The following is a 27,205-nucleotide window of genomic DNA, read 5'->3' as shown; positions in this document are numbered from 1 at the left end:
AATCTGAGGATAAAGATTCACATGCTTGCAGTTCCAGTCATGTCTCTTCATTGTTCTGCATTAATTCTACTTTTCTTGCCCTAATTGCCTATAATTTCTTAGCTCTAACTCTCCATCTCAATTCTAATTCCAATTCTCTGTTACACACTCTGTTCCAGTTCATTCTTGTTCTAATTACTCTGCATTCTTTCTTCTTCTTCTTCTTCTTCTTCTTCTTCTTCTTCTTCTTCTTCTTCTTCTTCTTCTTCTTCATTTTTCTACGTTTTTATCCTTCTACATTCTTTCTCTTCCAATCTTATTTCTTCTCCATTACAAACTCCCATACATACATACATACATACATACATACATACATACATACATACATGTATATACACACACACACATATCCCTCCATTCATTAACAACTTGTTAGTAATAAAAAAAAGCTACAAGGAAAACTCTCAGGGACACAGGCATTTTATGAAGATATGTAGTAAACTTATCAATTAGTTTGTAGCTAACCATCCCTACAGCTATAGGGAGGTTCCTGCCATCACTTAAAGGGGCCTCTACAAAAGATACAAAGGGAGAAAACTAAACCATTGAAAGAACTAAGGAAGATGAAAAGAATATGTGCATTCTTTAACATTTCTTAAGTGCGATTAATAATAAATATCTGGACACGGTTAGTCAATTAGTAGCACTTTTTATCACCTGGATCCCAGGACTTAAACAAAAACAATTATTCTATTGCATCAAAAGCTGGAATAGATTGTTCATTGCTATTCTGAATCAGAGCAGGAAGGTGTCAGTGACGGAAGCTTAGGTCAACATAGGTGCTATTGATGTCTTGAGGGACTATGATATAACAAGGACAGACACCTGCAATATCAACCTAATTTGTCATAAGTCTACGAAGAACTTAAATCTAGCAAGGCTAGATACCTGTAATTCTGCTGTGTGAAAGTCCCCTGTGATCACCCCACAAGGATTTCTAATTGACCAAATAATACTGTCAGTGAGTTAAATATAGAGAAAAGGCTCCCAAGAGTTTTTGTTTTCTGTTCTTTTGGTTTTTGTCTGGTTTTTTTTTTTTTTTTTTTTTTTTTTTTTTTTTTTTTTTTTTGGTTTTTCGAGACAGGGTTTCTCTGTGGTTTTGGAGCCTGTCCTGGAACTAGCTCTTGTAGACCAGGCTGGTCTCGAACTGTCTGTTTGCTTTTGATTGTAGTGTGGAACAAAGGTCTGTCTTATTTTTTTGCCAGAATTACACACTTTGGGGAAAAAGTCATCCTATTAACAAAACACAGGAAGATTGTGCCCAACATATGAGGCATACATTGCTTTAGAGTCCCAAAGCTGGGTTAGAGGAGGAGTATCTAATCACACAAGAGAATTTACAGTTAGAGACAGTCAGCCACTCAAAAGGCAGCATTTTTTACAGGCCATGCCTGTGTGAATTTATCATCCATCAGATGTGTAAATATCTGGTGGGTTGGCCTTCTAAATGTCAGCTGATCTACTGTGTAACCTTGTGGATCTCACGATTTTATGTTGTGTTTGTTTAACTCTGTGAAGCTATGTTACTTTGCCTTTCTAAAACACCTGATTGGTCTAATAAAGAGCTGAACAGCCAATTGCAAGGCAGGAGAAAAGATAAGTGGGGCTGACAGTCGGGGAAAGTAAATAGGAGAAATCTGGGAGATTGAGAAGCAAGAGAGGGAGGAGGAGGGCATCAGGGTCCAGCCATTCTGCTACACAGCAAGCCACAGAATAAGAAGTAAAAAAAAAGGTGTATAAAACAGGAAGATAAATGCCAAGAGGCCAAAGGTAGATGGGATCATTTTAGTTAAGAAAAACTGACTAGGATCACGCATAATAGGCTCAACGTCCCCTATTCATGGCTAGAAACCAAATATGAGTGAGTACTACTGCACGTACTGGCTTTGTGGGAGCCTAGGCAGTTTGGATGCTCACCTTACTAGACCTGGATGGAGCTGGGTGGTCCTTGGACTTCCCACAGGGCAGGGAACCCGGATTACTCTTAGGGATAATGAGGGAGGGAGACTTGATGGGGGAGGGGGAGGGAAATGGGAGGTGGTGGCGGGGAGAAGGCAGAAGTCATTAATAAATAAATAAATAAATAGATAAATAGATAAATAAATAAATAAAAAAGAAAAACTGACTAGAAATAAATCAAGCTAAGGCTGTGCATTCATAAAAAAGAACAAGTCTCCATGTGATTTATTTGGGAGCTGGCGGCAGCGCCCCAAAAGACAAGAGAGTAAAAACCAACCAACTACAGAAAACAATGAATCTTCAGGCCAAAGCTGACAGAATATACTATGTCCCAGGTTAGAATGCTGCTGGGGAGAAAGGTCCTCTCTCTAGACTGTCTTTGGCCACCTTTAAAAATTCAGACAATCAGGTCTATTTTCAGTCTGGGTAAAATCAGATCCTCAGAGTATCTTTGCCTTTTCATTGGGAAGAGAAAATTGTGCAGACCTTTTCAGTCAGAGGTCACGGTCACTCATTGACTCTCAAAGAGCATTACACTATTTGAAAATGAAAAATCTTTGAAAGTGAAAGGAATGTCATATTTTGGAAGGATTTGTACTTGTGAATAATTATTCTAGGACAGCAGTTCTCAACCTGTGGGTATCCACCCTCTGGGAGAGGAGGGTCATGTATCAGATATCCTGCATATCAGATATTTATATTACAATTAATAAAAGTAGCAAAATTACAATAATGAAGTAGCAATAAAATAATTTTATGACGGGGGGGTCTCCACAACATGAGGAACTGTATTAAAAGTTGCAGCATTAGGAAGGTTGAGAACCACCGAGTTCCACTATAGTCTAGGTGGTGTACAAAGAAAGACTGTAATTTTCATTCCCTGAGAGTTTGAATTCAGAATGTTTTGAGCCTGGAACTTAGTAAAAGATCTTTTTGACCTCCAGTGTTTTGATTTTGAAAACAATGCTACTCTGTGTAGACTCTCCAGCATAAGATATGGAAGGAACTAGATAGCATTCTTTGGATGCTCTGGTTATTAAGAATAAACAATGACAACCTCTTTGTAATAAAGTTGCCTTCTACCCTGCATGGGAACTTAGCTAGGGGCAGGAACAGGAGTTTGGGAACCTGTTTCTTTCCACTTTGATCCAAGCTCCTCATTTGGTAAATACAGAAAGGAATACAGTTTAAGATCATAGACCTCGCAAGATAAGGTTGAAATCATTCTAGGCAAAGCATCCTAGTCGGTTATTCCTTCTTTCCATTTCTACCTTCATAACCATAAGATGATCCCCATATAAGCTTATAGTAGGGAGGTTGCTTGTTTGTTCCTGGCTGCCCCAAAATAACCACACAGAACTGTACTAATTAAACCACTGCTTAGTCTATTAGCTTTTGTATATTTTTAGTTCACTCTATTTTTAATATTTTATATTTTAACATGAGGCTCCTGGCCTACTGGCAAGGTTCTGGCTTGTGGCTTTCATCTTTCTCTTCTAGAGGCTCCATGGAGTCTCTCTGACTCTGACTTCTTTCTCCCAGCATTCAGTTTAGTTTTTCCTGCCTATCTCAATTCAGCCTTGCCAGGCCCAAGACAGATTCTTTATTCATTAACCAATAAAAGCAACACATATACAGAAGGACTTCCCATATCATAGGAAAGATCATCTTGGCGTCTCCACATGAATAGGTACACACATGGAAATTATGTTGAACCTTTTATTCATCTGAGCAGAGAATGGCAAGCCTTTCTTATGGAACAAGTAGAAAATATTTTCATCTTTCTGGGACATGTCAATTATGTTGTAACTTAGTCTATGCTCATAAAAAGGAACAATAGACAACACATAAATAAATGTGTGATTATGTTTGTATATAGAATTTTATTTATTTTTTTAAAAGAAAGCAAACTATCTTTTTTTCCATTGTACATATCAATTAAAGTTCCTACTCCCTCCCCTCTTCCCATTTCTTCCACATACCCTCACAACCCACCCCCATCCAATCCTCTGAGATGGTAAGGTACATTGCTTTTGGGAAGGACCAAGGCCCTCCCTCCTATATCTAGGCTGAGCAAGGTATACATCCAAAGAAAATAGGATCTTAAAAGGCCAGTACATACAATAGGGATAAATCCTAGTGCCAATGCCAGTGTCCCCTCAGTCTGCCCCAGCCATACAACTGTCAACCACATTCAGAGGGACTAGGTTGGTCCTATACTTATTCCTTCCCAGTCTGGCTGGAGTTAGTGAGCTCCCCTTAGCTCAGTAGACTGCTTCAGTGGACGTACCCATCATAGTCTTGACCTCTTTGCTCATATTCTCATTCTTCCCACCCTTCAACTAGAATTTAGAGCTCAGTCCAGTGCTCCAAAGTGAGTCTCTTCCCCTGTTTCCACCAGTTGCTGGATGAAGGTTACTATGGTGATATTGAAGATATTCATCAGCTTATGCTGGAGAGGATGGGAAGTAAGGGGAACACTCATCCATTGCTCATGGGAATACAAACTTGTACAACCATTTTGGAAATTGGTATGGTGGTTTCTCAGAAAATTGGGAATCAACCTACCTCAGGATCCAGCAATATCATTCTTGGGCATATACCCAAAAGATGCTCAATCCTACTACAAATACATTTGTTCAACTATGTTTATAGCGGCATTATTTGTAATAGACAAAATCTAGAAACAACCTAGATGCCCTTCAACCAAAGAATGGATAAAGAAAATGTGGCACATTTACACGTTAGAGGTATATATATATATATATATATATATATATATATATATATGTGTGTGTGTGTGTGTGTGTGTGTGTGTGTGTGTGTGTGTAAATATATATTGTAAGAAAACAATGATATCTTGAATTTGCATACAAATGGATGGAATTAGAAAACAGTATCATGATTGAAGTAACCCAGACTCCAAAATATGAATATGGTATGTACTCACTAATAAGTGGATACTAGCAATAAACAAAGAATATTGAGCCTATACTTCATGATTCTAGAGAACCTAAGCAATAAGGTGAGCCCTAAAAAAACATATATAGATACACCTGGAAAGTCGAAGTAGAAAAGATTGCCTGACAAAATTGGGAGCATGGGATTTGGGGGGAGAAGAGAGGATGGAAAGGCAAAGGAATGGAGAAGGGGAGGTGTGAGGATAACTTGAGGGAATGGGATAGTCGAAATGGACAGAGATGAGAGCAAGGAAAGAGCCATTATAGGGTTAGCATAAACCAGGCTCTAGAGAAATTCCCAGGATTACACAAGGATGACCCACCTCAGCAATAGATGAGAAGGGGATCTAACTTGACTTGCCCTGTAGTGAGAGTGATTATGCTTTTAAAATAGTTGTATTTGGGAAAAGTAGGAGACAAGTCAGGTCTGGAGAACAGAACAATCTTCTAGATTCTCAGACAGTACTTTTTGGATGTCCTTGAATACCCTGCACCTCTCATTTGAATTAAGATAGAAACTTCTGCTCCCTTTCCATTTTGAAAACGTGTTTTTTACTTTGAGTTATATGTACAATTGCATAACAGCTGTTACAACATGCAGACTAGGGCTCTGGACAATGCCCAAACTGCTGCATTTTTCAAGGGTCACAGTTGGTTGTGGATACAAAACTTGTTTGTTTGATACTGAGGAGGTAAAACCACAGGTTGTAAAACATTCTTGGCATTCCCACTTACTCTCTGAGTAGGTACATCATTCACTGTCTTTCACTAGATATCTATGTAGTAACGTACTCCTTAAACCGAGAATCACAGCATGCAGTTAAAAAACTTTGGAGGTGGCTACCAAGAAAGCTCATTGATTTTCAACAAGTACTTACTAACCATTAAGTGTGCTTTCCAAAACTTTGGCTTCCTTTGCCAGGATATTTTTTTTTCTGCTCAGTACTGGGCTATGGCAGGAATTTCCAAGTTAACTGTTCCCAAGCCCAGAATTTACTTTATGCAAAAGTTTATTTCTAGGGATGATTACAAAAGTCAAAGACTTTTTCATTCATTTTTCCCCTTAAAGAGGGAAAATAAGGTTTTAGTAAAATGATGGGAACTGGATAGGCCCTCCTCATGACTAGACCCAAAGCTTTTGTTTGATGACAGAACTGGTACCTTTTATATTTTTTTATGTATGTAATTTTTTGGCATTTTAAGACAGGGTTTCTCTGTACTTCTGTAGCCTGTTCTGGAACTAGCTCTTTAGATCAGGCTGGCCTCAGACTCAGAGATCCACCTGCCTCTGCTTCCCAAATGCTACAATTAGAGGTGTGTGTCACCGCCACCCTGTGCAAGCTGGTACTTTTTTAACATCGGGTCCTTGCAAACAATATTTAATCACTTCCTTCTCAGTGATAAGCTAAATTTCATGCTCATATACACATACATACAAAGAAATATAGGGTTATATTTAAGCAATTACTTCCATCTCTTGTTAAACATGTACTTATACCAAGAAATATACAGACCACGACTTCTGCCATCACTGAAACCAGCTCAACAGAAAACACATCAGTACACAGCTCCATTGAACAAGCAGTTTTTTACGAGAGCAAAGCTCTTCCTTTCATAGGTAGTTGAAGCTTCTACTAATAAGAATAATAGAAATTAAAATAAGATTAGGTACAAAACATAACTGAATAGTGGAATGCACTCTTTTGCAGTGGGCCAAATGTTTGCGTCCTCTCAAAGTGCACGTGCTAAAGCCATACCCTTCAGTGTGCTGCTGTGAGAAGTGGGATCTGTGGGATAAAAATGGGTCATGAAGGGGAAGACCTTATCAGTGAGATTAATGACTTCATAAGAACCCAGAAAAATGATTTTATAAGAAAGAACCCAGAAAAGCCTCTTGGTGATTTCCTTTTTTCTAGTCCCAGCCTCATTTCTTTAATTTTTTTCCATCTTTCTTTCTTTTCTGGTACTATGGAGTGGACCCACAGCCTCAGACATGATGGGCAAGCACTCTAACACCAAACTATGTCACCAGCATTTTTGGCAAATGCCTTCAATGTGAAGATTCAAAAGAAGTCAGGAATGCCTTTAATCCCAGCACTCAGGAGGCAGAGGCAGGCAGATCTCTGTGAGTTCGAGACTAGCCTGGTCTACAAGAGCTAGTTCCAGGACAGATTCCAAAAACCACAGAGAAACCTTGTCTCGAAAAAACAAAAAAAACAAAAAAAAAAAAAAAAATGAAGTCAGGAGCCTGCTACCACACAGCCTGATCATGCTAGACTCCTAATGTTTGACTTTGAACCTCCAGGACTCTTCTCTAAAAGATATCCAGTATCTGGTCTGTTGTTAAAGTAGCATAAATGGACTATGATGCCTTCTTTTCACATTGTCTAACTTCAGGATCCTGGATGGTTCATGGAGCTCATAATCTTGTTCTGATTCATGCCACAGCCCTCAAACTAGTGCTTCCTTCATCTTCTTTGAGATATCCCCATGACCAATATTACTTTACATTTTTAATAGCCATGGTTTATCTGATATCACAACATTCTTATGCCTGTTCAGGGTTTTAGCCCTTCTGTAGTTTGTTATACACTGGATGCTAAAAAGCACTCATGAAATAAAACATGTGCATATATGGATTAATTTCTATTTATCTACTAGTCTTCCTAATTTAGCCAAATTTTTTATCTTTTATTGTGTCTCACATGTTTTATTATTGTCCTTCTGTTTGTTACTAATATATCATGTATCCCAGGCATCTAGTGCAGTTGAACTACTCAGTGGATAGTAAGGGCTCTATAATAAACTGTGGATCAAAACCTTTATAAGATAATTATTTGAGCTTAAAGAGGTTTTTGCTAAACCTTGTGGGCCAAGGTTGTCTCCTGGAACTTGGCTGGTATAGGCTTTGAAATTACCTTGCCAACAAAATATTCAATATTTTTTCTATATTTTCCACTTGGTTTCCTAATAGTAAAAACAGAAAGCAAAAGGATCAGTCTCCCTATGTATCTGAGATTTATATTATGCATAGATCACCCTACAACATGCACATCATTTTGCCAGAAGTAACTCTTCTCTTCACTTTTATGCTCATATTTTAAATCACATTTGTTCCGTCATTTGAGTCAATTAGAGAGTACATGTGGACTCAGCCTTGGCACTGAGCCCGACTGAACAGTGTTGAGTCAGAACTGATATTTAAAGGTGGGATGGTAGTCTTTCTCCTCCTTTATGATTTATTAAATTTTTAATAGTAAAATTTATAGAATTTAACTATTTATAGTTATATACCATTTATAGAATGTTTAGAAACAATGAGACTACAACCATTTACCACCAGCTCTGTGAGCCATGTTCACTGCCTTTGGACCAGGGACATACTTGAAGTAACTAGTAGCACACTAAACTCAAATCCCATTTAAGGGCAGGACCTCACAAAAGAGCCAGAGTTAGTGCTGCCAGCATGATCCAGAAAGCTGTCTCTCAAAGAAGTTGCACAGTTTTTACTGCTAATGCTGAGTCAGAAAGACTTACCTAATGGAGTCATGTGTCTGCCTACCACCAGCTAACAGAGCCTATCTGAAAAAAATGTGGTTACCAAGAAGCTGACGTGGCTCCTGTTTATGTGGTTCTAGAAGCCCCCGCTTTTTTTTAAACCTTTTTTTAGGTCTTATGTGGATCCATGCTCCACGTTGGGTGTCATTTTGTAAATGGAGATAACTCATTTGTTCCCAGCTATCCAGACTCAACTAACCACACAAAAACTATATTAATTACAACATTGTTTGGCCTATTAGCTCAGGATTCTTATTAACTAACTCTTACTTCTTAAATTAACCCTTTTCTAGTAATCTGTATATCACCGCAAGGCTATGGCTTACTGGAAAGTTTCTAGAGCCACCATCTTTCTCCTTCTGCAACTACATAATGTCCTCTTGACTCAGCCTACTCGCTGTCTGTATCCCTGTTTGGATTTCCCACCTGGCTTTAATCTGCTTAACCATTGGCCCTAACAGCTTAATTCATCTGCCATTAAAAGCAACACATACAGAATGACATCACACATAAATTTACCTATGAGATTGTATGTTTGACATGGCCTAAGTCTGAATCTCTAGATCTTCTAAGGCAGAGGAAACAATAGCACAATTATCAGGAATATACAAACATCAGTGTGCTTAAACATAGTTATTAAAGAGAGTAAACTGTGATTTAAAGCCTCAACAGTCATATGTGGCATTGCTATCTAGTGAACAACTCTTTCTGGCCTTTGGATTCAGGTACCCTACTATACAGCAGTGAGTGTTGTCCAAGACAGTGCCAGCACCTGGAGCATTGGAGCCACTTCTGTGCAGGAGCATTTAGAAGATGAAAGGAGGAAAGAAATTGGGAGAAGATTGGGAAGTGGGATTAAATACCAATGACATAGGAATTTCCAGGAATGCAAAGAGGTGCTTTAAGGGCTTGAGGACTTAGTGATATCAGGAATCTTAGGCAATAATGTGGGTGTTGAAATTTTGGCTCATGTGATCATCTCCACCTTGGCACCATGTGGTTGCTACAAACCCACCCAGTGATGTCTGCCAGTAACTAGAAAGAAAGTTGCAAAGTATCATAGTAATTTTTCAGCCTGTAGTGAGAGCAGCACCAAGGCAAAATGAGCCTGCACACATCAGGTCATGGATCCCTGTAGGATCCCCATACCTTACAGTTTAAATGTATATAGTTAGTAGGTTACTGTTTCCAAATCTTACCTCTCAGTTTACCAAACACTGTCAATGCATACATTTCTTAGAGGGTCTAAGCAGACTTTCAGGCCCTAGTCCTAGGATACTGCAAAGTGAGGAAAGGTTAAGAAAGAAATTGAGTTGCATTTCCCCAGGCCTTGACTAATTTACCTACAGAATCTTTTCTTTGTTTACAAGTACTCAAGGGAAGAAATAGATCAAAAGGGGGGGGGAATTTCCATCAGTTAATTCTGTAAGATCTTGGAGGATGCAAATGAACTGTGGATTTAGGGGTTTGGAAATATTTCCTAGAATCAAGACTGAATCCTGAAGTAGTAATTAGCACGGTAAGGATTTAGCTAAAAATTCAAAGAAGAAAGAAAAGTAGGAGGAAATGAAGGACTTTGCTGAGCATTATGGATCACTCCTGTAATCCCAGAAAGAAGGGAGGGGTGGACAGAAGGAACAAAAGATGGTGGGAGGGAATGAGAAGAGTAGTGGGCAGCCTTCGCATAGGAAGGCACCATATTCTAGCTCACACTCAAGACACAGACTTCTGTTCTTGGTAGCCATCTGAAACTCAGCATTTATGGGGTAAGGAGTTGAGAAAGGAGCCTGATGTGAGCCAGGCCCACCATGAAGCAGATTTAACACATGCCAAAAGCTTACATTTTATCTTAAAAAGGGTAGTGGAAGCATTGGACAGTCAATGAACCTGGACTTTACAGTTTATACTAATTGGTGAAGAAAGGGGGAGTGAGGAAAGACTGATAGAGTTCATTCAGACCTTGTGCTCAATATTCAATTCTCTTACCCCTGTATTCCATAGCAAGTGTTCATGAAGTATCTGGGGGAACTATCTCCTTAAATAAAGTCCTTTCTTATAGCTTGGTCTAAATACGCAAATGCAATACTATCTTTGAAAATATCCATTTCCTTAGTTTTCTCTTAAGGGTAAATTTTTACCTTAGAAAGAAACTTCCTATCAATAATAGTCCAAGATCAGGTTTTCAGATGGAGTAGAGAAAGGTATGTTAAAGTAACAAACACATTTATTTTAATTAAGGACTTTAGTAACAAACTAACATGACCCCAATCATTACATGTAGACAAAGCAATTTGAGTGTAGCGTTGCTCAAGGCTGGGTAAGGTTTGCCCACTATGCAAGTGTCCCTGCTATCAGACATTGTAAAGATCAAACAGGTCCCCACCCCTTCCTTTCACAAAGTGCTGTGTCATTGTGATACCTAATCACAGAATGAGTCACCCTCTGCTTCACTGCTCACAATGCCAGCAAGGGAAAATCACCAGCTACCTCATTCTGGACCTTGAAGCAAAGATTGTTCAAGGAAAGCTGAAAGCTGCTTAAGTCTTACATATTTTTAACAAGGCAAATGAAAATGTTATGTGCACACAGATATGGCTTTGGACATAAACTGTCCACATTACATTAAGCAGAGAGTATCCTCTGCAGTTGTTACCACACACAGAAGTATTACTTACTGTTCTCATGCTGTGATAGCACCCCTGACAAAAACATCTGGAGACAAAAGGGTTTCTCTTGACTCCAGCTTCCTTCTCATTCAGGAAGTAGTGTGATGAATGCTGCTTCTCTGCCTCCTTTATTCCCTCTTCCAAATAGCACCTTTATTGCCTTCCTACAGAGCCTGTACACAGAATTAAATAAACCAGCATTTTTTTTATGTTCTGTAAGATCTGGACTGACTTTCATGGTTGTTGGAGTCCAAGTAATTCACATACATAGTTTAGTTATTTCATCTTACTTTATCCAGTCTTCTTTATCTTTATCAATTTTTTTTATAATTTGAAGATAAAGCATTATTTAAATATACAGAAATTAAAATAACCTAACTGAATCATATGTGTCTTCTACATTTAAGGGTTGTACATTTCCAATTATTTCTAGGCAATTTGAGAAAAATAAAATATATTGTTTTTTTCTTGAAGTTTATTTCCCATTCTAAATGATATTCCTCCTGCCAGATATATCACAGTTACATATCTTTCAAATGAGAATGTGAAGTAGAAAGGCACAGTGAATACTAGAAACAAAAATAGAGACTCTTACTGTGTTAACTGATGCTTACTACTTATAACATACACATGACTCATGTTTTTGTTACACAAAAGAAGCAATTTAACTAAGGAAAAATCTTAGTAGAAATAAAATATAAAAACAACAAAATGAAAATAAAAAATAACTTAGCATGAAGTATATTTACATACAAATAGGAGATTCCAAACTTTTCTAGCATGTTCACAACCAGATCTCTAGCCACGTGCTTCATGGCTATGGATTCTAGCTCTCTCAGATATAAAGTATGTTTGAAAATAATTAAATTTGGGTCTGGGAAGATGACTCAATCAGGAAAGCATTTATTATACAAGCATGATATCTCAATTCCATATCCTGAGCACACAGCAGAAAGGTCAGGCACATCACTGCAAGCTTGTTGTCCCAGCATGGGAGACAGAGATTGGAACAGTCCCAAATTTGGCTAGCAGTCAATATAACCAATTAATGTGCTTCAGATTTAATGAGAGGCTTGGCCTCAATAACAAGCTAGATAGTGATTGAGAAAGAAACTCAAAGTTGACTTCTGGAATATGTACATATGGACACACACATATGAATAGTCCTAAAATAGTTGTTTCCACATCAAACATAAATGAATTTATTCCTGATTTTCTATTTCTTTATCAATGCAGCACAAGAATAATTTTATATAGGAAATGGTAAATCATTAAAGAAGAAGTCATTAGTAAATGAACAGATAGTCTGATCTCCAAAACAACTGAAGGTTTTATAGAAATTGCCCCAAAAATAAAAACGTTTTAAGTATCATTTATCAAAACTCTGAAGGCATTTTTCTATTAGAAATATAAAGTCATCCTCAAATTCTTGTGGAATGATGAGTGATACTTCTCTCACTTGGTATATATAAGACTTCACAAGGTTTGTATAGGACCTATTGCAGACCCATGTAGACACTGTGATGGGTCCTGGCTTAGTTGATTCAGAGAGCTGTGTTCTCCTGGTGTCCTCCATGCCTTCTGTGTAGAAGGAGCTGCGGGCCTGCTCTTTGTCCTGCCCCGCTCCCACATGGTTAGCTTTACACCCAAAATAACAACACACAAATTGTATTCATTTAAACACTGCCTGGCCCATTAGCTCCAGTCTCTTATTGGCTAATTCTCATATCTTGCTTTAACTCATATTTAGTAATCTATGTAGCACCACAAGGTGGTGGCTTACCAGGAAAGATCCTAACCTGTGTCCATCTCGGGTGGGAGAATCATGGTGTCTGCCTCACTTCCCTTCTTCCCAGGATTCTGTTCTGTCTACTCTGCCCACCTAATTTTCTGTCCTATCAAAAGGCCAAGGCAGTCTCTTTATTAACCAATGAAAGTGACACATAGACAGAAGGCCCACATACATCACATTTCAATGATACATCTGTCTTCAAGTCATTTATGCTCCTGTAAGCAACCTCTCATCCATATTCCTATAAGTAACTCCCAAAAATCTTTGGTTCACCATGTTGGACTTTAGTGGTGGCTGTACTTTGGTCTGGCATGGACTCCCTAAAACATATACCTACAAAATGAAAACATTTTCAAATTGGGGCTTGTTATTTGGGTCAAATTAGGCAATGGCAATTCATTTTTCACTTAAGAATAATCCGTATGTTATGTTCTTTGAAGTGAAAGACATTTTGAGTTAACAGTTTTGATGACTTAACACAATGCACCTTGACCATAAGAATAGTCTGGACACATTTACCAGAATGAACCATTGTTCACCCATGGAGAAGACATGCGCATTGTCTTCTCATGTGGTGCCACATTGGTAACTCATCTCTGCAACCAATTCTTTCCTTTGGTTTGGTAGAGAGACTATTAGTTTATCCTGAGCTAACTGGATATCATTTCATTTTCACTTGGAGTGTTCTTTTTTTTTTAACCAAGTAGCCTAATAATCAAAATAATTATCAAAGAAAAGTTTGATTTCAGCATATAAAATCAGCCTAATGGGTTAAGAACAGCATTTTGAAAAATAAAATGCAGTAGAATATAATATGTACCTGTGCATTTTATGTACTGTAATTCAATTTCATTTCATAAACTCTTCTTCAAGTACAAATGCTGTATTGTTAAGTTGGCATCATAGACTCCAGACCCTCACATCTATCCTAACCCCTAGGCCTGAGAGTTGTATTGGTCTGGACTCTAAATCCCAGCATGCCAGGTCCCGACTCTCCACTCCCACAGAGTATTTATGTGAGCTCCCAAAGGAGAAACACATGGTCTCTTTTCTTTCCTTTTGGTGGTCACATTAGCAGCCTTCCTGTTCCCCCTTGGAGCTACCCGAGAGTGCAGAAATCCCATTAAACCTGGATATTTCTTAATTTGGCTTGTGATTTGGCTTGATTGGGATTTTTGCATCAGCAGAAAGCTTCTGTTCCAAAAAATTCCTAACATCTGGAGGCCCCACCAGGTAGGGCAGCCTTTTCTGAATGGCCATAGGGCACGTGTCAAAAGCCCCAGTCTACAATCTGAGCTCTCTATGCCATGCTAAAACCGGCTCTGGTCTACAGCAGCTGTGTCTTAGTGAGTCCCTTTTTCTTTTCTTTTTTTTTTTTTTAATTTTTATTCTTTTTTAATTAGAATTTCCACCTGCTCCCCGTTTCCCATTTCCCTCCCCTCCTCCCAAATATTGCCCCTTCCCCCCACTCCCCTCCCCCTATCCTCACTCCTCTTCTCCTCCCCCCACACCATTCCCCCTCCCTCTCGATACTGAAGAGCAGTCCAAATTCCCTGCCCTGCGGGAAGACGAAGGTCTTCTATCTACGTCCAGGAAGGTGAGCGTCTAAACAAGCTAAGCTCCCACAAAGCCAGTTCATGTATTAGGATCGAAACCTAGTGCCATTGTCCTTGGCTTCTCATCAGCCTTCATTGTCCGCCATGCTCAGAGAGTCCAGTTTCAACCTTAAGAGACTGGACTCTAGAGGGGTTCGCAGGTGTCCAGGGAGATGTCCCCAGCTGGTACCTTGGGCAACTGAGGAGAGGGAACCTGAAATGACCCTATCCTATACTGATGAATATCTTACATATCACCTTAGAACCTTCATCTGGCGAGGGATCGAGGTAGAGACAGAGACTCAATTTGGAGCAACGGTCTAAGCTCTTAAGGTCCAAATGAGGAGCAGAAGGAAGGAGAACATGAGCAAGGAAATCAGGACCACGAGGGATGTACCCACCCACTGTGACAGTGGAACTGATTTATTGGGAGCCCACCAAGGCCAGCTGGTCTGGGACTGAGTCCTTTTTTCTTATCTATGCTATAGGGTTCGCGGGGGGGGGGGGGGGAGGCATTTGTACTTATTTTTGTCAATTATCAGATTTTTGTTGAAGTCATGAGCTCATGCTAAGAGTTTGATCAGCAGCAGCCAGACCAGCAAGACCATGCTCTGCTGAGGTGGGATTTTTTTTGTTGGGGGACACCAAGCATTCAATTTCTACAACCCCGTTGTGCCTAAGAGCTGTTTTAGCAGATACACTCTAATAGACTTAGGCCACTTGGTTGGGCAAAGACTTTAAAATGGGCACTTGCAGTTCAAAGCCACATCAGCTGTCACCCCTGGAATGCCTCTTACAAAATCTTTTTAAATTGAGCCTGTACCATACAATCTGTCCTGAATGGCTAATTTCTCTATGCACTAAGATTTGGCCTCAATATGATCTTGACAATGGGACTCATTGCCCACCAGAAGGAAACCTTGAGTTTACCATCCTCTGCTAATGTGTGAAACATTCCCACACCAGGTTGGATTTAAAGGGGTATTTATTTTAGGGGTAAAACTTATAAAACACTAATAGTCAGGAAAGAAGTCTAGTCGCTGGAGCCAGAACCAAGCCCCGGAACCAAGAGAGCCAGCAGAGGCTTGCCGTTCTTTTTTTAAAGACAAATAGACCACACCCCAGTGGACTATATTTCAGCTTCTATTGGCTGAAGGAGCAGAAGGTGTTCCTGCAGCACCCTGGGACCTAGAAAATATTTGTCGCTGTAAGGACAAATGGGCAGAGCTTGTATATATCCATAGTTTTGGGGCTCTGTGCTCCCACCCTTCCCTTAGCCAGTATCTCCCAGCACCACTCAGCCAGAGGCACGGGCCCCTCCCTCACTCCATCATGCCCACACTACCCAACCCCCTCCCATGGTGCAACATTCTCCACATTTCTCTCCTACCCAATCCAATGGTTCAAGGTCAACTTCCACCTTTTCTCTTACTGATCTCTCTCAGATAGAAAAGCAGCTAGGTTTCTTTTCTGTTGAAGTTAAGAAAGGTTGAAGAGGGTCCCCAAATCCTATATGAGAATTAGTGTAAATGGCCTTTAAAGTTTTAATGCCCGAGAGGAATCGGATGAGTCTTCCTGACAGACAAGGCTACAGCAGACAGCTAACATACAGACCCGGGTCTTAGCAGCTGCCCTAAGGTCACAGGAAGGGGACAAGGGAAGCCAACCATAAGGCTCTACCCTGGTGGAGCCCAGCCTAAGTCAACCTCACAGGCAAACTGTTTCAAGTGTGGCCTATATGGTGATGTGGCACAATATTGCACTATGCCTCCTCTGAGGTTATGCCCTATCTGCCAGCAACCTGGACCCTGGAAAACACAATGCCCCCATACAGGCTTGTCCTCTATGCCATGTCACAGAGGTCCAGCCTCACCAACATAGGCAACTTAAACTGTGCCAGCCCTCAAACTTCTCAGCCTTGCAGAGGATTGACGCTGCCTAGACTTGGTATATTCTGTTACCCTATCCAAGCCTAGAGTAAAGCTGCAAGTAGTGGGTAAGTTCATTACTTTTATTCTCATTCAGTCCTCATGTTCCCCTCACCAATTTCAGTTATGGGGGTAGACAGAACCTGTTCCTCCCCACTTAAAACTTTGCCACTGCCCTGCATTCTTGCAGGACAATTTTTCTCTCATTCTTTCTTAGTGATACCAGCTTGCCCGCACCTTTACTAGGTCAAGAAACTTTAGCTGCTTCACCAAAGCTTTGTTCCACTGCTTGGAGCCCCTTATGACCCCACCCATTTCTGAGATTCTATCACACAGGTTCACTCCTCCTGCCAGATGTGTGTCCAGGCCAAACCACAAGGAGCTCTCCACATACAGCAGTCTCTACATCAGCTTCATGGACATGAACCAGGATGATAGAAACATTTACGGTCTCCAGGGAAATAGCAGATGTTGTAGCTCAGGGTCATGAAGCTCATGTCAGAAGCTCTCAATATCCCCTGGAAATTCCATACCCCCTACCATCCACAATCCTTGAGAAAGGTGAAGAGGGCCAATAGACTCATTAAAAAACAACTAACCAAGCTCTCAATTGAACTAAGGTTATCTTTGCCCTCCCTTCTTCCCATTGCCCTTACTCACCTCAGGGTCACCGCACATTCCCCTATGGGCCTGAGCCCTTTTGACCTGCTTTATGGCAGGCCCTTTCTCCTTAGCCATTACCTCCTAGTCCAAACTCCTCCACTGGCAGGGTACCTACCCTACCTCTCCCTTTTAAGGTCCCTTTTCCATTCACACACTGACAGTTGTCTCCCTGTGACCACATCAGTGGACCCTAATGCCCCTAAACCTGTCCCGCTCTCCCCAGGGGACAGAGTACTCCTCAAACAGTAAACTCCTAGGTCTTTCAAATCTTGATGAACAGGACCACACACGGTAATCCTCACCACCCCCTCAGCTGCTAAGTTCTTAGGACACCCATGCTAGTACCATCTCTCCATGCTCAAATGAGCACCTACTCAGGACACTTGGTCTGTCCAGCAGACAGGACCTTCCACCCTCTAATTTTCCAGGATGCCACAATGAAGGGCCTACCTGCTCCTCATCCTGGCACACTCATCTTTGGTAATAACAATATTTTCTTCCTAGACACCTGCCTTCTCACCTCCCCCAAGGAACAGATGCCTGACATCTCCAGGATGAAGTACATGAGATGCCTTTCCAGCCACCCCTCTCGCTGAGCATGGACCCACCAACACCTAGCTCTCCCCTTCCCCACATTGCCCTATACCTGCAGGAAGTAGCCAGACTTGAGTCAATGCCCCTTTTTCCTAGAGAGGCTATTCAATTTCTTGTCATCCCTATATCCAAAGAGTCTGGAATGTTAAGTTAGGAGCGTACATCCCAGCCCCTCACATCTATCCTAGCCCACAGGCCTGAGAGTTGTATTGGTTTGGACTCCAAATTCCAGCATGCCAGGTATGGACTACTCATTGAGGGGCATCAGGACCACTCCCAAAGGAAAAACGCATGGTCTCTTTTCCTTCCTCCTGGTGGTCACATTAGAGGCCTCCTGTTTCCCCCTTGGGGCCACCCGAGAGTGCAGAAATTCCATTAAACCTGGATATTTCTTAATTTGGTTTCTGATTTGGCTTGATTGGGATTTTTTGTCAGCAGAGAGCTCGTGTTAGGAAAAATTCCTAAGGTCATATATATTAAATATTACATATATAATATATAAGTATATATTATGTTCAAGATGGCATGACAATATACACTTTATGTATTATATCTATAAGTATTCGTTGGAAATAAATTTGCTAGAAGTCATAATGTCTGAAAACTCATTGTCAGATTGATTAACATCTCAGAGTAGTATTTAAAAGAAATCATTTGACACATTGAATGATACAAACTTCTGGGAAGGGTTGTCACAGCTGCATGATCAGCATGGTGTTCTGAACTATTACAAGTCTTTCAGTTATGGCAATAGAACCACAAAGATCTGTTAGAGTCTATAAATCTCACAATGAAACATTTGATGGAAAGAGTCAGTGTTGTGTTCTTGGAAGATCAGTCCCAGCTTCCTTCAGTTCTTTTCTTCACCCAGATCATAGTAATGTTGTGGCCTTCAACATTCACAGATTTGTTTCCCAGGTTCCTCTGTAATCTCATGTCTGAACCTATTGTAAACCAACCCAGGTTGCTTCTTTTCTCAAAGACCTTTGAAAGGAATAGTTAATCATCTTTGATTAGATACTACTTATTGATTAGAAAATCAATAAATGGACAACTTTGGTTAATATTTCCCAGGGATTACAAACTAATAAAACAATAATGCCAGAAAGGTTATATCAAAATAGATTATTACCTTTATTACCTTATGGTATTACCTTATGGTAAAGATTGTTGAGTTTATGTACTGACCAAGGAGCAAAAAAGTGCATCTGATAAATGTTCACACACTGTTAAACATTACCTACTTACTGATGCTACTAAACATAGAGGGATATTAAAGCACAGGACCATCTATAGAGGTCAATGGCTGAATTAAGTGACTAGAATACAGATGACTTCTAAAATGTTTAATAGCTAACTCTTAAAAATTTGATTTCTTTCTCAGAATGACCATTATAATATAAAGTTGCTACGGATGTTTATATTTTTTTATCCTGTAGTTTGACTGAATTTCTTTTGCTTTGGTGCATGTGCATGTGTGTGTCAGTGTGGCATCTTTATTTTTTAATTTTACAAAATTATGTTACTCACAAATGAAAATAATTTGACTTCCACTTATTTTATTCAAAACCAATAATTTATTTCACTTGTCCATGCTTTGGATAAGACTTCCAATATGACACAGATTGAGAGAGGTGGAAGTGAACTTCCTCCCTTGTGTCTTCTAAAGGAGAGAATTCACATTTCTCCATACAGTATGATGTGTTGGGAAACAGTTTTCTACACTTACTTTGTTGAGGTGTTTTATCATTAAAGGATAACATATTCTATCAAGTACTTTTTCTGAATCTATTGAAAGATGCTTTTTTTGTCTTTTCTGTTTAATTATATTTTATGTTTACTGTTTGTATATGATGATACATCACTGCAAGCAATGTGTTCCCAACCTGTTAGTAGCTCAAAATTCTGACTCAAGTAGGTAGTATCCCATTCAAAACAGCAGCTAGGATTCTGGAATGCACTTTACAAAGGCAGAAAATCCAGGGCTCAATAATAGAAGAGTGAAATTGTTGTTTATTATTGTATGCTTCCCCTTGCAAACAGTTTGAGCTGATGGGCCTGGGATTTAAGATCTCAAATGGATGCATTCCTGTAGATTTCATATACTCAAAATGTTTTTTTAAGTATGCGTTTGCTATAATCAGAATTTTCATTTGCCTCATTAAAAACAATTTAATACTAAGTGGCTTTCAGCTTTCCTTGAACAATCTTTGCTTCAAGGTCAAGAATTAGGTAGCTGGTGATTTTCACTTGCTGGCATTGTGAGCAGTGAAGCTCCTGGTGAGTCCTTCTGTGATCAGGTATCACGATGACACAGCACTTTGTGAAAGGAAGGGGTGGGGACCTGTTTGCACGACCTTTGCAATATCTGATAGCAGGGATAATTGCATAGTGGGAAACCCTGCTATAGCCTGGAGCAATGCTATACTCACATTGCTTTGTCAACGTGTAATGATTGGGCTCAAGTTAGTTTGTTACTAAAGTCCTTAGTTAAAATAAATGTGTTTGTTACTTTAACATACCTTTCTCTACTCCATCTTAATACCTGATGATAGATTATTATTGATATGAAGTTTCTTTCCTAAGGTAAATATTTAACCTTAAGAGAAAACTAAGGAAATGGATATTTTCAAAGATAGTGTTGCCGGGTGGTGGTGGTGCATGCCTTTAATCCCAGCACTGGGGAGGCAGAGGCAGGCGGATCTCTGTAAGTTCGAGGCCAGCCTGGTCTACAAAGGGAGTTCCAGGACAGGCTCCAAAGCTACAGAGAAACCCTGTCTCGAAAAACCAAAAAAAAAAAAAAAAAAAGATAGTGCTGCCTTTGCTTATTTAGATCAAGCTGTTAGAAAAAAACATTATTTTTAAGGAGATAGTTCCCCCAGATACTTAATGAACACTTTATATATAATATTTATACATATATATAATAATTGATTATAGTAAGGAGGATGGGGGCCTGCTTTTTGTCCTTTCCACTCTGCTCCCGGCTGCCCGGCTAGCATAACACCCAAAATAATGACACAGAAATTATATTAATTAAATTACTCTCTGGCCCATTAGCTCTAGCTTCTTATTGGCTAACTCTCACATTTTGATTAACCCATTTTTATTAAATCTGTGTATCACCACCTGACTGTGGCTTACAGGCAAGATTTTAACCTACATCCGTCTCAGGCCAAAGATTCATGGCATCTGCCACACTTGTCTTCTTTTCAGCATTCTCTTTTGTCTACTCCGCCCATCTAGGGGCTGCCCTATCAAAAGGCCAAGACAGTCTCTTTATTCAACCAATGAAAGCAACACACAAACAGTAGAAGCTCCTACACCATTTTCCATTTCCCTGTTTAAACAAAAAAGAAAGGCTTTTACTTTAACATGTTAAATTACATATAACAAAACAGTTATCAAGCATGAGTTACAGTTGCAATATTTATATCCATGTTATCTTTTATCATAACAAAGGAAAACTTTAACTATACATTCTTTAACTCCATCAAAGACTCCAGCAGGATATAATATTACCTAAGTAAACAGGAAGTACATTGTAAGCAACTTCCAAAACTCTAGAAATGACAGAGACATCTTGCTGCCTGTACAGTCACCCAAAGTCTTTTTTTTTTTGTAACATTGGGGCGTCCATTTTGGCCTAGAGGCCCATAATATCCAGCAGACTTTTTTTATGAAGCAGGGAAATTTAAAGACAGTTCACTTTTTTTTGTATCCTGTAGAATGTCAAGCAGACTCTTTTATGAAACAGGAACCCTGAAGGATCTTCTCACCTTTAAGCAAGTTTAGCAGTCTTCTCTCTGTGTGTTTTTTTGTGACCAGTTAAACAGTCCAGGCAAGAGCAGTTTCTTGCCCAAATGGCTAAACAACTCCATAAGGAGCCACTTTGATGCCCATCTTCCTCTTGAAGTAGATTGGTGCTACCAGGAGCAGACATGTCTCATAGACATGAAAAGCCCTAAGTTATTAAAACATTAAATGCCATATCCTGTAGTCTTTGAAAGATATGAAAAATGTCTATCTACCTGAAGTATATCTCTATATATCTAGAAAATCTAAATAACATGACTACAAGCTTGAATACTATCAATGATTCTCCATTAACAACCTATATTTCATAATTATACATTACATTTTTTAAATGAACTACACAATCACAATACTGTAATCAAGATCAGAAATACATATAACAAAATTAACCTTAAATTTATATCACTAAAGCAAAATCCATACCAATGCAAATTATCCATATCTATATCATATCTCCCTTTAAATGTAAAAGAACATTTATAAACAGTATTTGGGAATATGGTATCTCAATGGCTATTGGCTGAAGGAGCAGAAGGAGCTCCCACAGCAATAGATAATACAGAGGCATTATAGAAAATTGAAAATTGAGCACAGGGTCAGATGGAAACTACCAGTCTTCCCTCACTCCCCCTTTCTTCACAAATTAAAATAAACTCTGTGAAGTCCAGGTCCATCGACTGTTGAATGGCTCCCACTACCCTTTGAAAGATAAAGAGTAAGCTACTCAGCATGTGTTAAATATGCTTCATAGTAGGCCTGGTTCACCTCAGCCTCCTTTCTTCAGGTCGCTTCCAAGAACAGAAGTCTCTGTCTTGAGTGTGTGAGGTAGACTATGGTGTCTTCCTATATGAAGGCTGCCCATTTGTCTTCTCATTCCCTCCCACCGTATATGTTCCCTCTCTCCATTCCTCTCTTCTTTCTGGGATTACAGGAGTGATCCATCGTGCTCAGCCAAGTGCCTCATTTCCTCCTACTTTTCTTTCTTTGTATTTTTGGCTAAATCCTTACAGTTTTAATTACTACTTCAGGATTCAGTCTTGATTCTAGGAAATATTTCTAAACCCATAAATTTACAATTCATTTATATCCTTCAAGATCTTACAGAGTTAACTGATGGATATTCCTCTCCTTTGGTGACTATTGATCTATTGATTCCCCTGAGTACTTGCAAACAAAGAAAAGATTCTGCAGGTAAATTAGTCAAGGCCTGGGGAAAAGCAACTCAATTTCTTTCTTAACCTTTCCTCAGTTTACAGTATCCTAGTACTTGGGACTGAAAGTGTGCTTTGATCTTCTAAGAAATGTATTCCTTGACAGTGATTGGTAAACTGAGACTTAAGATTTGGAAGTACTAACCCACTAACTACATACATTTAAACAGTAAGGTATGGGGATCCTACAGGGATCCATGACCTGATGTGGCCAGGCCTATTTTCCCTTGGTGCTGCTCTCACTACAGGCTGAAAATCACTATGTGACTTTGTAACTTTCTTAGTTATTGACATCACTGGGTTTGCAGCCATCACATAGCACCAAGATGGAGATGATCACATGAGCCAAGATGCTAGCACCCACATTATTGCCTAAGATTCCTGATATCACTAAGTCCTCAAGCCCTTAAAGCACCTCTTTGCATTCCTGGGAATTCCTATTTCATTGGTATTTAATCCCACTTCCCAATCTTCTCCCAATTTCTTTCCTCCTTTCATCTTCCTAAATACTCCTGCACAGAAGTGGCTCCAATTCTCCAGGTGCTCGCACTGTCTTGGACAACACTCACTGCTATACAGCAGGATGCCTAACTCCAAAGGCCTGAAAGAGTTGTTGTTCACTTAGCTATGCCACATAAGACTGTTGAGACTTTAAATCACGGTTTACTCTCTTTAATAACTATGTTTAAGCACACTGATGTTTGTGTATTCCTGATAATTGTGCTATTGTCTCCTTTACCTTAGAAGATCTAGAGATTCAGACATAGGCCATGCCAAACACACCATCTCATACGTAAGTTTATGTGTGATGTCCTTCTGTATGTGTTGCTTTTAATGGCAGATGAATTAAGCTGTTTGAGCCAATGGTTAAGCAGAGTAAAGCCAGATGGAAAATTCAAACCTAGATATAGACAGAGCGTAGGCAGAGTCAAAAGGATGTCATGTAGTCGCAGGAGGAGAAAGACGGTGCCACTAGAAACTTTCCGGTAAGCCATAGCCTTGTGGTGATACACAGATTAAAAGAAATGGGTTAATTTAAGATGTAAGAGTTAGTTAATAAGAATTCTAAGCTAATAGACCAAACAATGTTGTAATTAATATAGTTTTTGTGTGATTAGTTGTGTCCAGGTAGCCAGGAAAAAGAGAGAAATATCCATTTACAAAATGGCACCCAACATAGAGAATGGATCCATGTAAGACCTAGAAAAGCTTAAGAAAAAAAAGTGGGGGCTTCTAGAACCACATAAACAGAAACCACATCTAGCTTTTTGGTAGTGACATTTTTTCAGATAGGCTCTGTTTGCTGGTGGTGAGCAGATGCATGACTCCATTAAGATAAGTCTTTCTGACTCAACATTAGCTGCAAAACTGTGCAACTTCTTTGAGAAACAGCTTCCTGGATCATGCTGGCAGCACTAACTCTGGCTCTTTTGTGAGGTCCTGCCCTTAAATGGGATTTGAGTTTAGTGTGCTACTAGTTACTTCAAGTATGTCCCTGGTCCAAAGGCAGTAAACAGAGCTGGCAGTAAAGGTACCTCTGCTATATTAAAAAGCCAAAAGAGTCAGAGTCAGCATCCAAGCCATTGTGAACAAACTTTTTACCATTTTAAAAGCATTCCTGGTCAGAAAGTGAATACAGATAAGAAATAAAAACAGGTTGAGGCAGAAATAAACCTCTGAATGAATCATAATGTGTTTTAAAAATGTGCACAGACTTTCTCCATGGGGTAAATTCCTCTCCAGAACAACTAAAGGACCTAAGACCTATTATTAAAAAAAAAAAATCCCAACATACTGCTCTGAATATGACATCTTTAGAAGATAAAAGATAAACTTCAGGAGAAATAGAAAGCAAATACTATAAATATTAGATTTGAACAAGAGAGATCTCTTGTTTACAATAAAGTTGAAGAGCAGAAGGAGGGAGAATTTGAACAAGGAAATCATGACCAGGAGCAGTTGGTCCACCCACTGAGACAGTGTGCTGGAACTAAATGAGCATGGGATCAAATTGGACCCTCTGAATGTGGCTGACGATTGGGGCAAACTGAGAAGCCAATGATAATGCCACTGGGATTTTTCTCTACTGCATGCATTTGCTTTTGGGGATCCTCGTCTATTTGGATGCATACCTTCCTAAGCCTGGATGGAGGAAGGAGGGCCTTGGCCTTCCAACAGGGTACCCTGCCCTCTCTTTGGACTGGAGGGGGAGGGGGCAGGGTGAGTGGGGGAGAGAGAGAGGTGGGAGGAGGGGAGGAAATAGAAATTTTGAATGGCATTATTTATAATTTTAAAGAAGACTTTAAGTGAAGTTTGAACGCCACCTGGTGGTAAAATATTTGAGACCCAAGCTAAAGTCCCCATCCTAGGCTGACAACAAAGCCTGTGAACCAGGATAAAAATTACATTAAACAACAAATAAATAAAAAATATAAACAAAACAGCCTTGACAAATATGCAAAAAATAAGACTTTTTTCTGACAGAATTTCTATTATTGTAAATATTAGAACCTGCACTGTATAGCATCTTTCCAGTAGACTGCATGCTTTCATATGTACTAATTAGAATTTAAGTATTATATTCTCTCTCTACTCACTTTCTTTCTCTTTCTCTCCCTCACCCTCTCTCTTTCCCTCTCTCACTGTGTGTGTGTATGTATGCGCTTGCACACACGTGCACACCAGTGTTTCTTCTTGCCTTACGCCTTTTTTGAAACAATGTCTCTCATCAGTCCCTCTCTTGTCAATCTCAGCGGCATAGCCAGGCTACCCTGGCCCATGTACTTTGGGGATCCTCCTGTCTCCAAAATTCTTCTTGCTATAGGAACACTGGGCTCACAGACACATGCTACAGGGTTAGTTTAACATGGTTTCTGACAATGCAAACTCAGGTCCTCATGCTTGTGTGGAAAACACTTTGCTTTCCATCTCCCCAGCCCCCTATATTTAATATTTTAATATGTGCTGTCATAATAAAGGTTTTTTCAGATTCTCTTTAAACTCAGATCTGGAAGTTCTTCATGCATAATAGCTACCAGGAACTATCACTTAATGCACTATAAATGGTGTGCAAAGAGGTAAACTGTAGTGGTATATTATTTGTATTTCCATAAATAAATTTTGCCTAAAGACCAGAGGCAAAGATAATCCTCTAGAGGTCAGTCAGGCATTGGTTTCACACACCTTTAATCCACCATGTCTGGACAGCTCCCTGAGATTGGTGGAAAATGGAGGACTCCCTTTCCAGGAGTCCCTACCTGGATAGTGTCATTAGGCCTGGAGACCTGACCTTATCTGGAAGCTGTCCTTAAGCCTGGATGCCTGACCTATCTCAAGCATGACCTTTGACACAAATCCCCGCAGATGCTCTCCCTTGTGATAATCAGGTTTTGTGCTCCCAGCTGTATGATTGGACCATGTTGCCAAATGCAAATTAGGTGATGCCCCTGCTGCTTTTCCCATCCTACGTATTTCTCCTCACTCTGGAATAAAGTTCAGCTATAACACTGAAGCAGTGTCCCTGAAGGCAATTTCTACTCATGCTCACAATCATCTGAACCCTGTTCCCTGATTCTGCTCCCTTCTCCCTCACAGACAAATGACCAGTGATCCCTGAGGAGGAGGGAGACCCACACACAGCAATAAAATGACTCTTATTGATATATTGTTATTCCCATAGGACAGTGCATCACTCTAGACTCATCAGAGAAACTTTTTCTTACAATAGGTGGTAATTAACACACAGACCCACAATTAAACAAGGACAGAGAGTGAGAGACTTTGGAGCACTCCACCCTAAACGGCATGTCTTCATCAAGGCCTTCTCCTCAGGGCTCAGAGTTCTGCATGAAAGAGGAAGAGAAAAGAGCCAGAAGTGATGGATGACTGCAAGGAGACAGTGTCTTCCAGTTGTAACAGGACTAATACACACAGAGATTCAGGGAGAATATTATAGCAAACATAAGACCTATATAAAGCCTGCTAAATAAAATCCAAGCACTGAGAATTGGAGGTAGACACAAAGTCTTAACCCCACCAAGAAGCTATTTAAAACAGATAGCTGCTGGGAAAATCCATTTTCTCCAATGGAGCTTCCCTAGGTATATAAACTATCTACCAAGGCAGCCCCCATGCCCAGGAGTAAGTTGGTCAACACAAAATGGACTCCATGTTTCTTTTTTAGCTTTGTTATTATCTTTTGTTTTTTGTTTGTGTGATTGATTCATTCATTGATTTTGGGGGGGGGGGTTGGTTTGGTTTGTTTTAAGAGAAATAATATGAGAGCAGACCTCAGACAGTGAACTCCATGAGAGTAAAAGCAAATACAGACCAGGGTCATATGTGGAAGCAGGACTGGGAAATGACTTAGGTCAGAGCAGGCATGAGGCAGCCAGTTCCAAGAGAACAAGACTGAACCAGTTACC

Source organism: Chionomys nivalis, chromosome 8 (genome assembly GCF_950005125.1).
Source record: "Chionomys nivalis chromosome 8, mChiNiv1.1, whole genome shotgun sequence".
NCBI classification, from domain to species: Eukaryota; Metazoa; Chordata; class Mammalia; order Rodentia; family Cricetidae; genus Chionomys; species Chionomys nivalis.
This window is presented reverse-complemented; position numbering follows the sequence as displayed.